An 18,195-nucleotide genomic window follows, 5' to 3' on the forward strand; every position below is an offset into this window, starting at 1 on the left:
GTGTCTCTCATCCTGCTCCCCCTTCACTCTGTGCCTCGCCGCCTGGCCCCCTTTACTCTGCCTCTTAGCCTTCCTCCCTTCACGCTGTGTCTTTCAGCATCCTCCCCCTCAATCTCTCCTCTCTCCCACGTCCGGTTCCTGGTAGCTGCCATCACTTGTATGACAGTAATCCAGTGGACAGTGAGGCCAGACAGGTGCCGCTCTACACGGCAATGACAGGAGTCCTAGACAGGGCAGGGAGCATGACCATGATGTAGTGCCAGCGTTGTGCTCCCGCCTCCACTACCGGCAGCCTTGCAAGTTGGAACCTGGCGCGGGTCAAAGCGTGCAGAGTACAGACTGTCAGGTGCGGCAGGAGCCGCATCAGTGAGAAGAAAGAGCCACATATGGCTCAAGAGCCACGGGTTAGCCACTGCTGTTCTAGGAATTTTACGGTTTTAGAGAACCTGTCCAAACATTGCTTCACACTTTGGCATAAAATGAAGTGCACCAACATTAAGTGCTCTCTTTTCTTTCAACTCGTAAAAGCTTAAGGACAGAATATATTGATCTAATTTGCACGAAGTGTGTTCTCCTGTACATAGAAATCAGCTCGGATACCAGCCATGTTAATTTATAGCATTTTTAGTCATATGGGGGGCTAATAAGAATACCTCATTCATTTTTAAAATATATATTCTCCTGTGATTCTTAATAGGAGCGGCTCAACTTCATTTTGTTTTAGGTAAACTTCATGTCCAAATGTGAAATTAGCTAAATACAGGAATCTATAGTACATTGTTTAGTATAGCAGTGGAAAAGCAACTTCCTTATCATGTGTTCTCTACAATGATTTACAAACCATTCATTAGGTCTCTGCAAAGGTGTGTATTTTGTGGAGCTCAGGAGCATACTGTATATCAAATTATTAATGTAATTATACTAGATATATTTCTACCAATCTTTTAAGTGAAAAGGACAAAGACACATTTAAAGAATAAAAAGCAAATTGAATAAACGTTTCCTGATGTATGAAAGTATCAACAACATCAATCAGTACAGAGGCAACAGCAACATCAATCAGTACAGAGTTTGTGCAAAGTTCATCCAATCTTAAAAAGCTGTACCTTATCTTTGCTCTGTCTTTCACTCCTCCAGTTGATATAGAATAAAATACATGAGAGGACCACAATAGTGTTGTTTTGTTAGCAAATTAGGATTGAGGATACATACAGTAGATCAAACCACCCAAAGGTAATATTCTTGCCACCATTCCTGGAGTACATATTAAATACCAAGAAGAGTAAAAGAAATCTACGTAGTGCAAGGTATCTGAATAGATGATTGTCATGTGCACATTAGTATTCTTTCATGGTGTAGTCTCCTGCCCGGGACAAAAAAAAGACTTCAGTTGTTTCAATATGATCAACTTTAATATCATTTGAATAACAGAAAAAACCCTCCCCTAACACGTTTCAGCATGAAGGTCTTTTTTAGTCAGAATTTTTGGATATCTAGGAATTCTGCAGTACAGTTAAGTATCATGGTGTATCATTTTGTCTGAGAAGTATCACAAATCTGCATTACAGGTAATATTATTATTATTATACTTTATTTATATGGCGCCACAAGGGACCTGCAGTGCCCATTACACAGTACATAATAAATTGAGCAAACAAGAAAACCGCACTTACAGTAAGGGACAAAATAGGACAGGTATAGAAAACCAGGGGTTAGGTGCCATCAAAGGGAGTATGGAGTATAAGATAGTGTAAGTAAGAAAAGGAAAGGCACACGAGGAAAGAAGTCCCTGCTCTTGCGAGCTTACAATCTAAAAGGTGAGGGGCTAACAGACCAGAGAGACACAGAGCATAGACAAGTGAGACAGTGAGCAGAGACAGTGAGCATAGACAAGAGGGTTAGGATGAGATTTGGCTGGGTTTGGTGAAGAAGTGGGTCTTGAGAGCCCGTTTGAAGTTTTGTAGAGAGGTGGAGAGTCGGATGGGGAGAGGTAGAGCATTCCAAAGATAAGCCTTCATAACCACAATGTTAAGCATGCAGTATGAATTCTGCATTTCCCATCTTTGTGTATTAATAATATCCTACACTATTAGCTCTCTCCTTTAGTTATTACATTTAACTAGCATTTACTCGTGGCTTCACTCGTGTGGATGTCTGTTATTGCTTAGCAGAACTAATTTTACAAAGACAGTAGTGCCATCTAATATTGTGATGTATAGTATATTCATTTTGGAATTTTTTTCGTCTCCATACAGTAGTTCATAAACAGCTCATAGAAGTATAATTCCCCCCAAAATACTCTACGTACCGACACAACCCTTACAATTTAATTATTTACCAGCCTGACCACCAGGCTTCAGACCAGCTGGTTGCTGCTGCGCTTTTCTTAGACATCTCTCTCCTCTCCTTTACAGATCGCTGTGGCAGTTAGCTCTGATGGCTGAGGAAGCGAGCTCTCCAGAAATTCATAGAGGGATGATGGCATGCTTCTCCCATAAACTTTACATGGGAACTTTGCCGATCTGCGACACCTGAACTCTTGCCCCAATCTCACTTTTCTCTTTGACTGTCACATCTACATTATAAAACCTTTATTTTGATACCTCAAACATATTTTTATGTTCAGCCGTTCTCTCAAAATAAGTCTCACATTAAAAAACCTTATAGAATTAATATTTAGATCTTTTAGACCTTTCTTCTCACACACTTGTCTTCCCTTCTTGAACTGATCTTAAAGTAGAATATTAAACTGACTTCAAATTAAAGAGTATCTTCCAGCCTAAACTAGAAAAATTAAAAATATATTTTAGCATTGACTCTGAATTGGTTACATCCCATCGCTTACCAAATGCATAGCAGTGTAAATAACACCAATATGTATGTACAATTGCGATTAAAATCACAAAGGACAGGTCTTCAGATAAGAGCTGTCCTTTGTGATATGAGAACTTCCAGTTTTATGAACTGGGAATCCTTCTGCATTTCTGTTTGCTAATAAATGCAAGAGCCGTGAAAGACAAATGTGAAAAGAAACCCATAGGCTTTTATTAGGCAACACCATCTATAGATGGCATTGCCTATTGGGTACAAGCTCCAGAACGTTTTACTTTCCATTTCTACATACAATAAGAAATGCTGTCAAACCCATTTTCAGTTTTGACCATGTTTTCCAGCTGGTACATCCTGCCCATTTAGTGTTACATATTTAAAATTGACCATTATTAATATACACAAGAGATAGCAGCGCTAAATGAAACTGAATGGATGTATGAGTGAATGAATTAAAAATATTTAATAAAAAATAATTTAAAAACATGAAAAGAAGAAAAGAAGAGCTGCCATAATCACCAATTGTTGAAATCTGCACCCTCCCCTCCTTGGATGGGAGCAGGAAACAAGCAATGAAGGGACTTGAAGCACAAATTGGCCTGGACAGGTAATAACACACATTCACTGTTGGAGGTATAATTCAAAAGTTGCAGCAGAACCTCCGCATGGATTCTGAAAGTCCTCCCTAGTGACACGGTGCCTTTAAATGGAAGTGGAAGTCCTGTCCTGATGTAAAGTGCAACGTCCAAAAAGGTCCTTTTGGTTTCCTTGATCCAAATTTTTGGAAGGAGGTTGATAAAGCAGTTGAGGTGATCCGGATACGGCAGCAGGTAACACCAACGCATTTCGCTGCTCCTAGGAAGCTTTTTCAAGATGACATGACAAAAAAGATGGTGCCATATTTATACCCTTAATGAGGATCAATTAGGCAGCACCAGTTCAGCTCATCCATCCAATAAACTCATATGTTAAATAAAACTTAATATTTTTTATATGTAATACCTATAAGTAAGACTCGGGGGCAAACCCAATTATCCATTATTTAATTTGACATTTCCATTCAATAGAAAAACTATTTTCAAATAACAAGATCGTGGAAATTGCGTCATTTCCGGTATTTGGAACACATATGCGGCCACATGACTTCCTGTATGTGGACCGCATACGTCACTTCCTCCCAGAACTTAAAATAGATCGAAATAATATAAGGTCTAATAGTCTTATATCCCTTTTCAACCATCACTACTGAGTTATATGCACCCTCCAACATTTCACCTGTGCGACCGCATGACCTGTAGCACCCGAGACTCGTTACGGGGAAAACCGCGTGAACACACCATATTACGGTCATGTGACTTCCGGTCCGTGAACCGCAAACACATGCCTCCCCATGATGCTACAATCACGTGACCCCGGGTCCGTGAAGCACAATGGATACTTCCTCACTACGGACCCTTAACTTCCGGTCCGTGAACCACAGCAAAGCACTTCCTTGTTAAACTGTGGTTACATGACTTCAGATCCATAGATCACAGTGAATCCATTTTGTTTATTTGGGCAATCTGTTGTATATACACACTTATAGTATTTCTCTATTGAATGGAGTTTGACAAATCAATCCAAAGTTAAATAACTGTTAGCTAAACCAGTATATTCAACTTATGCTGGAAAAACAATTCAACCGTAAATAACAATATGGTTGCAGTTAAAAAACATATCACTGGGTCAATTACATATTTCTCAGTTACATAAAATTATTATCAGCAGGGAGGTAAAATAACCCAACTAGATCACTATATTCAGCTCCACTGATTCATTCAGACCCTCCGGGAAAATACTGTTGAGTTTAAACATCCAAAAAACCTCTTGTTTACACAGTGACCTATAACGGTCTCCCCCTCTTATGGTTTTTGGTATAAACTCTAAGGGTATCCGTTCACATGGTCGAATGGTCGACATGAAAATGGTCGACACATGAAAGGTCGACACATGAAAAGTTCGACATGAGTTTTTTAACTTTTTTTTCTTTTGGGGAACTTTTCCATACTTTACGATCCATGTGGACTACGATTGGAGCGGTAATCTGTGCCGAGCGAAGCGGTAGCGGAGCGAAGGCACCATGCCCGAAGCATGGCGAGCGAAGTGAGCCATGCGAGGGGACGCGGTGCACTAATTGGGGTTCCCAGTCACTTTACGAAAAAAACGACACCAAAAAAAGTTAAAAAACTCATGTCGACCTTTTCATGTGTCGACCTTTCATGTGTCGACCATTTTCATGTGTCGACCATGTGTCCATGTCGACCATGTCAATGTTGACCAATAGTGGTCGACCTAATGACTGTCGACCATAACATGGTCGACCATTCATACCGCAACCAACCCTAAGCCCAGCACTTTCAGACACTTTGGATCACCGTTATGGTAATCAAAATAGTGCTTGGATACACTGTAAGTTAGCACTTTATTCACAATATTCCTACGGTGCTCTAAAAAGCTAACTTTTAGAGACCGAGTCGTCCTCCCCACATACTTTTCATTACGTCCATTTTCAGTTTTGACCATGTTTTCCAGTTAGTACATCTTGCCCATTGAGTGTTACATATTTAAAATTGACCATTAATAATATGCACGGGCTGAGTATCTGAAATGACTGACAGAGTCTTGGACATCAGCTTTCCAACATTTTTATTTAGATTCGTGTTTAATTTTTTTATAAAGGAAGATTTCTTTATCAAGCCCCTCAATCACTTCTAATGGAATGAAGATAAACACAGCTCTTAAAAAAGAAATACATGATGGTATTCCGGCGGTCATATGACCAAAACTGGCATCCCGATGCACAGAATCCCAATAGGGTTTGTGTAAGTATGTATACCCTCCACCTTGCTTAAATAGCCCTAACCCTCCCTACTCTCAACCTGACCTTAAACTCCCGATCCCCCATAGTCTAACCCTAACACTCCCCGGTTGTGCCTAAACCTAACCCCTCATCCCCACGGCCTTAACCTAACCGTCCCTTCCCCGCAGCATAACTCACACCTTCCCTGGGGTGCCTAACCCTAACCCCCGCTGTCACGATCCTAGGCAGGGCGATTCCCCGGATACGTCAATCTGTGAATCCCTGCCACATGACACCATTAATGGATACCTGAGCGCGTGTGTTAATTTCACACAAATCACTGCCACCAGCCAAAGTACAAACGTTTAGAGTATGACCCAAGGCAAACTTATGGCTTTTGCCTGCACCTGGAATTATTAATATTTTGGTAACGTCTCTTTCAGAGAGTTGGGTTGGATACACAACAGAAACCAGATCTAAAATTAGATTATTTAATTCAAGTAAAACACTTCAAAGCTTATGTTACAGAAAAAAGAAAGTTACAAGAATATGATAAAAAGTCAAAGTCACAACAGAAAGACAACTTCAAGAAAATAAAAATAGGAAGATAAACCCACCGGTACTAGCACGCATACAGAGTAGAATGATGAGGTGGAGTGAAGCCGCTTCGGATATATCAGAACATTACAGAGCCAGAATGTTCTCCTGACCCACTTCTTTGATAATGGACAACTTACACTCTGTGGGTCTCCTATTTAAAAAAACACGCTGCCCCTTCAACCCCCCTCCCTCTGGATTGTTACTGTTAACCTTTTCTTGATCAGAGTTAATTGTGTAATTTCAACTGTAACATGGGGTCTCTTGGTCATATACACAGGGGCTGGCTAATTACTCTTCCCCTTCCTTTTGAAGCTGGGCAATCAGATTTATCAATCATACTTAGACACTGTTATAGCTGGCTGAAGGAAGTTTTTAATCACCTTCCCTAGCCAGCATGTCTTTCTGGTCTCTCTGTTGACCCCCTGGGGTCAGGAAACAACCTGTTGGGAGATACACAAACCAGTTGAGAAAACACATTTCAGGCCTGACCTGCGTTTAACTTAAGATCTCAGTTCTGATTGTGGGGTAAGTAAACTAAACTAAATTTCACACCTAAGCAGTCAGTGTGTCTCTGTGTTCTGTGGCTACAATGAAATGCCAGATCAATCAAGCTCCAACCATTTAACATGCAAAGACAGTTATCACATACTGGTACATTGATACATCAATTGGAATAATGCAAATTTCAATCATGCCCATTTAGATGTAACCCAGATGCGTTGGCATCACATCCATTGATACGTCACTCGGATATCCTGGTATCATCTATATAGATATCACACTACTTATTAACAGGCCTATTCCTACTTGAAATAGCCTGGATCATGACACCTCCCCCTTTTAGATCAACAGGGGAGCAGGGGCACATCAGGCTGAAGTCTCCTATGACCTTTTCACACAGGATTTATACATAACCACACACAGGACATTTGCAGACATTGATCAATACAATATTATTTGCAGTTATGCACGTTCTGGCATCATAATGGAGTCCAATCATGACACCCGCTCCCTGCAGCCTAACCCTCCCTTCCACGCACCCTCACTCCGCCTAAACCTAAGAACCCACCCATCCACTCCCTCCGCTAAAATCTAGGAGACCCCAACATACTCATGTTCGGAATCCCAGCATCCACATCCAGAGTGTTGTTGGAGTTCCGGTGCCGGTACTTTGGCCATGTGTCAGGATTCCGGCGCCAGTATTTTGAGTCCCGGCATCCCATTCGTCAGCACCCTGACTGCATCCCCTTAAACATTAGGTTCTATTAAAGCTCATTCACACATAGAACTGAGCTTCTTTCACCTTACTTTCAATTACTTACAGTAATGCTTCCAAAACATATTGTATTTTTATAACCTCTTGTGAACCAATAAGATCAAATGTCTCTGTTGGGTACATGACCTCTAATAATGTTGTGGTGCCGTTATTATACCAGATGCTCAGGATTTGAATTGACCAACAGCATTGGTTCTTTTAGCAGCTTAGCAAGAAAAAGAACATATAATTCCCACTATACGTTTAGCTTAATGATGCTGAACAACTTTTTTCTGTTAATTTGTTTGCACAGAATGTCATTACAGCCGAGGTATTCATATGGGTTTTTGGCTGAATGAGGACCAAATAAAAATGCAATTTCCGAAAAAGAAATGTTTTTCAAGAGGTAAAGAAACTCAATGAAACCTGCAGAGGGCTGACTAGAACGATACCTGTAACTAACAGTATATCCTTAATGTATTCCTCTATGTCTAAAAAAAGCACAAGCACTATTAATTTATATCATAAGGCTTTTTCCCTTCTTACCTAATTAGAATGAAATGCATTTATATTTTTTAGTCGCCCAGGTAAAGCGCTATCTGGTTTCAGATTGATTATTAAAACACATTCTAACAGTAATTGCTACCAGGATGCTCCAATACAACCAGTTTCCCATAATGCCTGTGTTGGATGGCTTTCCTGCAGATCACTCAACCCTGCCTAAGCACAGGTATTATTTCCTTGGCTTGAGCAATTTCAATTAAGGTTAATTTGAATCTTCAATGTCAGCCAATGTCTTGGTGATATCAAAGCTACACATGAGCGAGAAGATTTATTAGACTGTGCAGTTTTTGTTGTTAATAATCTCTCAGAAATCCCTAACCAAATGTAACTCGTGAAATATTTTTCTACCCAAATCAGTAAACGTGTAATAACCCTTTCATTTCTGAATAAAATCATGCTCTGAACATGTGTACACAGCTAAGCAGAGCTATCAGAAAGCTGGTTACTACGTTTTGTGAGTAAAATGAATTCTGCGGTAAATGGATGTTGCAATTTGTTTGAAGAAAAATAATTTTTGATACTAGAAACATTAAATTAACAATGGCCTAAAAAGTGTGGTCTTGTAAATTGTGAATGGTGTGATTATCTGCCATTGGGCCTAATTCAGATCTGACCGCAGCAGCAAATTTGTTAGCTAATGGAAAAAACCATGGGGGGTAATTCAGACCTGCGGTGCTGCGATCAGGTCAGAACTGCGCATGCGTATGCACCGCAATGTGCAGGCACGTCGCTTAGGTACAAAGTGGATCATTGCTGTGCGATGGGTTTTACGAAGAATCTATTCGCACGGCCGATCGCAAGGAAGAAGATGTTTGTGGGTGGTTACCAACCGTTTTCAGGAAGTGGTTGGAAAAACGCAGGCATGTCCAAGCATTTGCAGGGCGGGTGTCCGACGCCAATTCCGGTCCCGGACAGGCTGAAATGAGCATATCGGCTGAGTAAGTCCTGGGCTACTCAGAAACTGCAAAAGATCTTTTTGTACATGCGTTCGCACACTTGCACAGCTAAAATGCACACCCCTGTAAGCGATGACTATCTGATCGCAGTGATGCAAAAAACTGCTAGCGAGCGATCAGGTCTGAATTAGGCCCCATGTGCAGTGCTGGTGGGGCAGATGTAACATGTGCAGAGAGAAATTAGATTTGGGTGGGGTGTGTTAAAACTGAAATCTAAATTGCAGTGTAAAAATAAAGCAGCCAGTATTTACCCTGCACAGAAACAAAAAAACCAACCCAAATCTATCTGTCTCTGCGCATGTTATATCTGCCCCCCCCTGCAGTGCACATGGCTTTGCCCATTAGCTAACAAATTTGCTGCTGCGATCAGATGTGAATTACCCCATTGTTATTTGGACTAAAGTACACACTATACGATATATTGTGCGATATTGATACTTTCAACCAATCTGCATGACCATCATACAGTGTGTACACCCAAATACTTTCTTCACTGCCATCATTCATTGAATTGTACCAATGGTTGTGCTGCACATCAAATGATTCAGAAACACACAGAGCTTTTGATACACTCCCACTGCAATCCCACAAGTCAGGGTGGTTACATGCTATTCCATTGTCATCACCCAGTTCATACCCAAAACACACTTTCCGTTTGCATCTATGAACAATGGGGGTCATTCAGAGTTGATCACTCGCTAGCAACTTTTTGCAGCGCTGCGATCAGATTAAATCTCAGCAAAACTGCGCATGTGTATGCACCGCAATGCGCAGGTACGTCGTACGGGTACAAAGAGGATCGGCACTGGGAGATTGATATAATGAAGAATCCATTCGCACAGCCGAACGCAAGGTGATTGACAGAAAGAGGGCATCTGTGGGTGTCAACTGACCGTTTTCTGGGAGTGTTTGCAAAAATGCAGGCGTGTCCAAGCGTTTGCAGCGCGGGTGTCTGACGTTAATTCAGGGATCAAAAAGAATGAAGTGATCGCAGCAGCTGAGTAAGTCCAGAGCTACTCAGAAACTGCAAAAAAACTTTTTTGTGCCGTCGGCTGCAACAGCATGCGTACATTTGCATAGTGAAAATACACTCCCCCATAGGCGGCGACTATCTGATCGCAAATAGTTGCTAGCGAGCGATCAACTCAGAATGACTCCCAGAGACTCATGTGACATATGTACTATGCCTTGGAGAGTGATAAAGTTCCAATCAACCAGATCCTGTCATTTTTCAAACACAGTCTGTAACATGGCAGTTAGGAGCTGATTGGCTGGTACTTTATCTCTCTCCAATGTTAAGTACATCTTCCTCTTAGAATCAGCCCCCGGTAAAAAATGATCAAGTTTCGGAGAGAGCAAAGTGGAGAGAGATAAAGTACCAACCAATCAGCTCCTAACTGTCATTTTTTAAAAACAGCCTGTAACATGGCAGTTAGACACTGATTGGTACTGTATCGCCATCCACTTTATCAAATGCAGCTTGTAACATGGAAGGAGATGATTGGTTGGGACTTTAACTCTTTCTACTTTATCTTTCTCCAAGCTTTGATACAGATAGTTATGAGGCTTTGGGGTGCAGTATTTAGTGTGAAGGCTGCGCTGAGATTACTTCACAAGACTGCAGTAAACAAGAGCAACTCCAGTCTAAACATGTACCTGATCCTGACAAGGGGGGGTCATTCCGAGTTGATCGCTCACTAGCTAGTTTTATCAGCCGTGCAAACGCTATGCCACCGCCCACTGGGAGTGTATTTTATCTCAGCAGAAGTGCAAACGAATGTATCGCAGAGCGCCTGCAAAAAATGTTTGTGTAGTTTCAGAGTAGCTCAAAACCTACTCAGCGCTTGCAATCACTTCAGGCTATTCAGTTCCGGATTTGACGTCACACACCCACCCAGCGTTCGCCCAGCATTCGCCCAGCCACGCCTGCGTTTTTCCTGGCACGCCTGCGTTTTTCCGCACACTCTCTGAAAACGATCAGTTGCCACCCAGAAATGCCCACTTCATGTCAATCACTCTGCGGCAACCAGTGCGACTGAAATGCATCGCTAGACCCTGTGTCCGTACGTCGCTCGTGCGCATTGCGCCGCATACGCATGCGCAGAACTGCTGTTTATGAGCCTGAACCCATGCGCTGCAAACAAATGCAGCTATCGATCAACTCGGAATGACCCCCTTGTCCCGAATCCTTAGATACAGTATGAGATCTCTCCTGGTCAATTAGAAAAAGAAAACCTCTATTTAAACCTAACAAGAAGGCTTATTGTGGGAACAACTCTCCGTATAGCTGGCCATACATCAGGTCAACCCGCATCCAATGCGAGTCTTCCCATGATTCCCCATGAACTCCCCGGCAGATCCCTGGCAGTCCCGGCCTCATAAGTGACACACAATGTGCTAAAGACCTGTCATTAAACGATCGATCGTGTGCCTCACAATGAAAAAAAGTTCAGGGAAATGCCACTCAAAATCGTACAATGCATCGTATGTGCCTTAGCTATGATACGATGTGCGCACGATTACAACGGAAAATATGGGCTGCACGTATCATCACAGTATGCAACATCCGACCTGCGGGACCGCGCATCAAATTGTAATCGTACCCAAAAAGGTTCTCACGACGCATCGTATGAGGCGTTGTACATTTATCCATTTATCCTATTCCAAATCGGCGAAATTAGCAATCACGCAATAGTTCTAGCCGTCAAAAGCATAGGAAAAAGTGGGGAAATGTCCCTGTGCCCCCAAAAATTCCAAACTAATATCAGAAAACATTATTGAAGTCTATTAGTAACCATAATATAACTAATTGGTGTCATTAAATCGGGTCAAATGGATGTTGAATGCATTTTTTTTTTATATGCTGAAAAATTATAGAAAACTATTTTTCTCTGCAAAATAAGTGTTCTCATTAGATTTGGGGTACATAAAAATGGGTATATATATATATATATTTGAGTCAATTGAGAAGGATTAAAAAAATGGAAACAGACTGACTACTCAAAACTGCAAGCCTAAAAACACTTGTCCCTCTCAAAAAGCACTCCAATATACCTGTCCCATACCTTGCACCCCAATTTCCACCACTTTTCATTTTTTGACTCCAAAAATGGCATGTCATTATTGGCTAATTTCAAATAATAAAAAAACTTCAAAGTGTCTAATTAGTCATTCAGGGGAGTGTAGCAGGGCTTCTGAGCCAAATCCCAACTTTTTTAGCTTAAAATAGGGATTTTGCAACACTTATCCCCAGCTCTGAGATGGTGAAGAGAAGTCCACGAAAACCCTATAGAGACTTATCGGCGATAACTTATTGCTGCTAATGGAATACCGAATTATCACATTTGCAATAGTTTATTGTGAAACTGACTGCAATATTGCGGCTTTTTGGATACCCTCCTATATCTTAAATCCACCTAATAGATTACTATACTAAACTATGGTGCTGTCTCCAATGTGTGATCAATAACATTGTTGTTATTATAATTATTATTATTATTATTATTATTAGTAGTAGTAGTAGTAGTATATAAACAGTAGCAGTAGTTGTAGTAGTTGTTGTTGTTGTAGTAGTAGGATTATTATTATTATTATTATTAATAATAGTTTTATTATTGTTAGTATTATGTTGTTATTTTATATAATAATAATAATAATAATAATAATAATAATAATAACTACCGTATTTGCCGGCGTATAAGACGACTTTTTTGCCCTGCAAAACATGCCTCCAAGTGGGGGGTTCGTCTTATACGCCGGGGGTCGTCTTATACGCCGGGGGTCGTCTTATACGTCTTATACGCCGCAGTGCCTCCCGATGCACTGCGGCCGCGGCGGGTCGTCAGCGTGGCTGCGGCGAGCATCTGCAGCGATACAGGGGTACCAGCCTTTTCGGTGTGACCGGCCCGTTCTGCTCGGGAAGCAGCGGCACTCCGGCCCGCCCCTTGCACATGCGGTCATAATATACAGTGAGACAGGGAGGGCAGACAGGGAGCAGGGACCAATCCAATCAGGCTTTGTATACAGCCAACCACAGTACTGCACCATTGTACAGTACAATACAGCATAGAAAATGTCCAGCAGTCAAACCTCTATCAACCCTATCATGGCAACAGCAAAAAGAAAGAAATATGATGCAAGTTTTAAACTTAAAGTTGTAAACTTTGCCATGGAACATAATAATTGTGCTGCTGCAAGACAATATGGAGTAACAGAAAAGATGGTTCGGGACTGGAAATCAAAAGAAAAAGCATTAAAGAGTATGCCAAGGGGTAAGTGTGCATTAAGAAGAGGCACCCCACAGTCTTATACGGCGAGTATATAACAAACTCTATATTTTGAGTGGAAATGTTGGGGGTCGTCTTATACGCCCAGTCTTCTTATACGCCGGCAAATACGGTATTATTATTATTATTATTATTATTATTATTATATGGGGATAAACATTTTGATCTTTATTCTTGTCATGTTATGTTTCCATAAATTTTTTGACAGAATTCTAAACCAGAATCTGCCGTGGTTCATAATTCATAATTATTATTGAACTCTTTCTTTTACATTCTATTTTTTTTACATTTTATTTTTAAGCATCCAATTAGTAATTCAATGCATAATAAACATGGCACCTTAATTAGTTTGCAGACATCTTGCCACATCTCTTTTCTAATTTAGTAGCGCATATTCACAGCAAGTTATATTGAAATAACTACTAATATTAGCAATCAGGAAGACTCCTCACACATCATCTGCTGATGAACTGTACAGACAGAACGCTGTGTTCATTTGCATGCCACTCACTGATGATACAGGAGGCTCCGTGACAAATGCAGCTGTTATATCAAGATTTCCTGCTGCAGCTAAACACAACTTTATTTTGTTTAAGTAATGTGAATGCTGCCATGGCTACACGGTACGTTATAGCTCTGGTGCTGCCCATGTCGGGCCACTTCTACAAATTTTACAGGGCCACTTTTAGTTCCCAATCCGCCCCTGATCTCAGACACAACTGCAGCAAAAGAGGCAAGGAAGGCAGCAACTGTGTCAGTGGTGCAAGTAGAAAAAATGTCTTACAGGTACTGTGTGCGTGCGGCAAAGGCGCGTGCGCCAAAAATTTGTGTGTGACCAGTGGCAAATGCAGGATCTCTACAGGGGGTTTCCAAATGCAGTCCACAATCTCCCACTCGCGGATCTTTGGAGCAAGTGCGGGAGTCTGGGGGAGTGGTAGAAGAACCTAGTAACGACCCTGGACAGTAATGTAAACATTGGTCTTTTTAGATACTGGATACTGTAAGGAATACAGCATTAATATTTAACACTATAGATGGTTTCTAGTATAGGCTGTACCAAACTTTGAAATAATATAAATAAGTGATCAGGAAAAGGTACAACATGCCATAATAAAAAAATACACAGACATAATAGAACCAGTACTGCACTTTCTAAGCACACATTCTCCCACCTCATGGTAAGGCTCCTGTCTCTTCTTACTGGTAGCTACTCTCTGGTCCAGTGCACTGATTGAGGACTCAGATCCACACACAGCAAACTTAGTAGAAGAAGCAGCTAGAACTGGGCATGTGCAGCAGCTCTGCTCTGTCCCTTACACTATATGATGTGGCGATAGTTCTAGTAATTCTATTATATACCATTGCTGTTGTCATAATTTTAGCCACTTGCCAAGAGGATGGTGTTTCTGGGCAACCAGAAACCCCCCTGTGTTTGCCTATGGCCCCCCCAGTGCCAGATATGCCCCCAGTGCCAGATACAGAGATGCCCCCAGTACAAGATATGCTCCCAGTGCCAGATACAGAAATGCCCCCAGTGCTAGATACGCCTCCAGTGCCAATTACAGAAATGCCCCCACAGTGCCAGATATGCTCCCAGTGCCAGATATGCCCCCAGTACCAGGTACACATGCTCCCCCTTCCCCTGCTGCTTACCACGCTGCTGCTACCTGTTCCTATGTGTGAGGGGAGCACAGCGTGCGCCTCTTCTGCCCCTCAGTCTCCGGCAGCAGTCAGGGGGTGTAGATGTCTACCTTTAATTAGGCGCCGATCCGTGAGCCGATCAAAGCTTGCAGTCTGGCAAATTATTGTAAAACAAAGCGCTTGAAAATAAGAACAATATGTGTGAGTGGTAACCTGCTAAAAGAAAAAATGAGTGGTGCAATACCTGAAAGGAAAAAAGGGTTAGATTAATGTTTACAGCCCTTTTAAAATGTGCTGCGGATTCCAATTATATTCCTGAGGTTCCAAATGTGCCGTTTGAATGAAGCTGGATATAGGTGAAGTCGGTACCTAACTTTCCCTATACTACCAACCTTGATGAGTTGGTGCAGTCCATCTGCTTCTGTGCTCCTACGGCTGGTTCCCCCGCTCCGTCTTCCTGCTCTCTCCGGCCGCCCGACTCGTGCGCTGTGCAGCGCTTAATGACTGATCGCTGTCCCGGTCTGTGTGGCGGCTTGTGAAGAGAAAGTTTAGCAGCGTGCTGGTGAAGAGACAAAGCAGTTTTTTGTTTTGAAGTGGAGTCCGTGAATGTTAGCGCTTCCTCCGACGCGTTTCAGGCTGCAAGCCCTTAATCATGGATGGCGCAGGTTTAGCCGTCTTGATTTTTTATAGGAAAACATTCCCTTTTTTTTGTGAAAAAACTTTATTAGTAAAAGACATTCCCAGGTCTAATTGCCAGGAAATACCAAGTAAAAAGGCGGCATGCACATGGCAAAAACTTTGTTTAAAACCTATAGGTATTGCACTCTATATGTGTATGTGAAAACAAGTAAACATATCAAAAATGTTCTATGATTTAATTATTAAAATTATATGTGTGTGTTTGTTTTTATTATTTATTTCAAGAAAACATTTAATTCGATGTCCACATTTAAACCAAAAGGTTGAAGGGTTTGTAAGGCAAAGATCCATTCTGTTTCTTTTTTCTTCAGTAAGTCTGAGACATTTCCTCCTCTCCAATGCTGTTGTATTTTTTGAATTCCTATGAATTTTAGACCATTCGGATTCTTGCCATGATGGTCCAAGAAATGTTTCGACACACTGTGTGTTGTTAGTCCTTTTTTTATATTATATATGTGCTCCATTACTCGTATTCTTAATTTTCTTTTTGTCTGACCAATATATTGTTTGTGACAGGGACACTCCAGTAAGTAGATTACCCCCTCTGTATTACAGGTGACAGTGTCTTTGATATTATAGACCCTCTTTGAAATTTGTGACATGAAATCATTAATTGGTGTGGTTGAAAGGATACCGGCATTTTTACAAGCATTACAATTCAGACAAAAATGATGTCCCTTGTTCTTACTTCGTATTCCTTTTGGTTCCTCCTGCGGTAGAAAGCTTCTTGTGAGCTCCTGTTTTAAATTTTTTGCTCGCTTGTATATGATCTTGGGTTTCTCAGGGATCAATTCTTTTAACTGTGTGTCTAAACGAAGAATGTGCCAATGTTTCTGAAGAATGGACTCAAAATGGCTATGCTGACTGTTATATTGAGTGATAAATGCCATTTGGAAATTGGATGTTTCTTGTTTTTGTTTATATTGAATTAATTCACTCCTATCCGTGTTTGAATGTTTTTCTATTTCCTGGTTTAAAGCTGTTTCTTTGTAACCTTTTTCAAGAAATTGTATTTTGAGCTGGTTTGTTTGTGTTATGAAATTATGATGTTGAGAACAATTTCTTTTAATCCTTCTGAATTGACTTCCGGGTATGTTTTTTGTCCAGTTCACGTGATGGTTACTGCTAGTTGGTAGCATACTGTTACTACTAACAGTTTTGGTGTGTGTCCTTGTGTGCAGCATATTTTCTGAAATATATATCTCCAAATCAAGATAGATGACCATTTCTCTACTGCTCATAGTAGTGAAATCTAGATTTTGTGTGTTATTTTTCATATATTCCAAGAATTTATTTAATTCAGTTTCCGGTCCATTCCAAATGAACAATAGATCATCTATGTAGCGTTTCCAAATTACAAGATTTTCTTTGTATGGATTATTGTTCCAGATGCATTCTTCTTCCCATCTGGCGACATAGAGATTCGCGTAACTTGGTGCCATGGAAGAACCCATCGCAGTGCCCTTGATTTGGTTGAAAAAAGTCCCTTCATTCCAAAAATAATTTCTATTTAGAATGAAGTCCACACTTCTCATGATGAAATTCACCTGTGCATTGGGTATATTCGTCATTGTGGATAGAAAATGTCGTGTTGCTTCATGTCCCATGTCATGTGGAATGCAGGTGTATAGTGATTTTACATCACTAGTACAGATGATGTAAGTATCTTTCCATTCGATAGTTTGTAAAAGCTGGAGAACTTGCATGGAGTCTTTTAAGTAACTTCTTTGACTACAGACTAAGTCCTGAAGGAAAAAATCAACATATTTGGATAGATTTGACGTCAAAGAACCTATCCCCGAGACAATCGGTCTTCCTGGGGGGTTGTCGAGATTCTTGTGGATTTTTGGAAGTCCGTAAAAAGTGGGAATCCTTGGATACTGAACATATAAAAAATCCTGTTCCTTTTTTGTGAGTATTCCTAACTCCAGACCTTCATGTAGTAACTCCTCTAATTCCATTTGGTATTCTCTTGTTGGATCGGTTCTTAACTTTAGATAGGTGCTTTCATCCGAAAGAAGATTATTGATTTCCTTGATGTAATCACTTTTATCCATAATTACAAGACCTCCCCCCTTGTCTGCGGGCTTGATAATGATTGTTTCATCTTTTTTTAAATCCTCCAGTGCCTGTTTCTCCTCTTTTTTTAGATGAAACTAGAGATGAGCGGGTTCGGTTTCTTTGAATCCGAACCCGCACGAACTTCACTTTTTTTTCCACGGGTCCGAGCGACTCGGATCTTCCCGCCTTGCTCGGTTAACCCGAGCGCGCCCGAACATCATCATGACGCTGTCGGATTCTCGCGAGGCTCGGATTCTATCGCGAGACTCGGATTCTATATAAGGAGCCGCGCGTCGCCGCCATTTTCACTCGTGCATTGAGATTGATAGGGAGAGGACGTGTCTGGCGTCCTCTCCATTAGAATAGAGATAGATAGATTAGATAGAGAGAGATTGTGCAGAGTCGCAGACAGAGTTAGTTTACCACAGTCAGTGACCAGTGCAGTTGCTAGTTAACTTTTATTTA

Source organism: Pseudophryne corroboree, chromosome 5 (genome assembly GCF_028390025.1).
Source record: "Pseudophryne corroboree isolate aPseCor3 chromosome 5, aPseCor3.hap2, whole genome shotgun sequence".
Lineage (NCBI taxonomy): Eukaryota > Metazoa > Chordata > Amphibia > Anura > Myobatrachidae > Pseudophryne > Pseudophryne corroboree.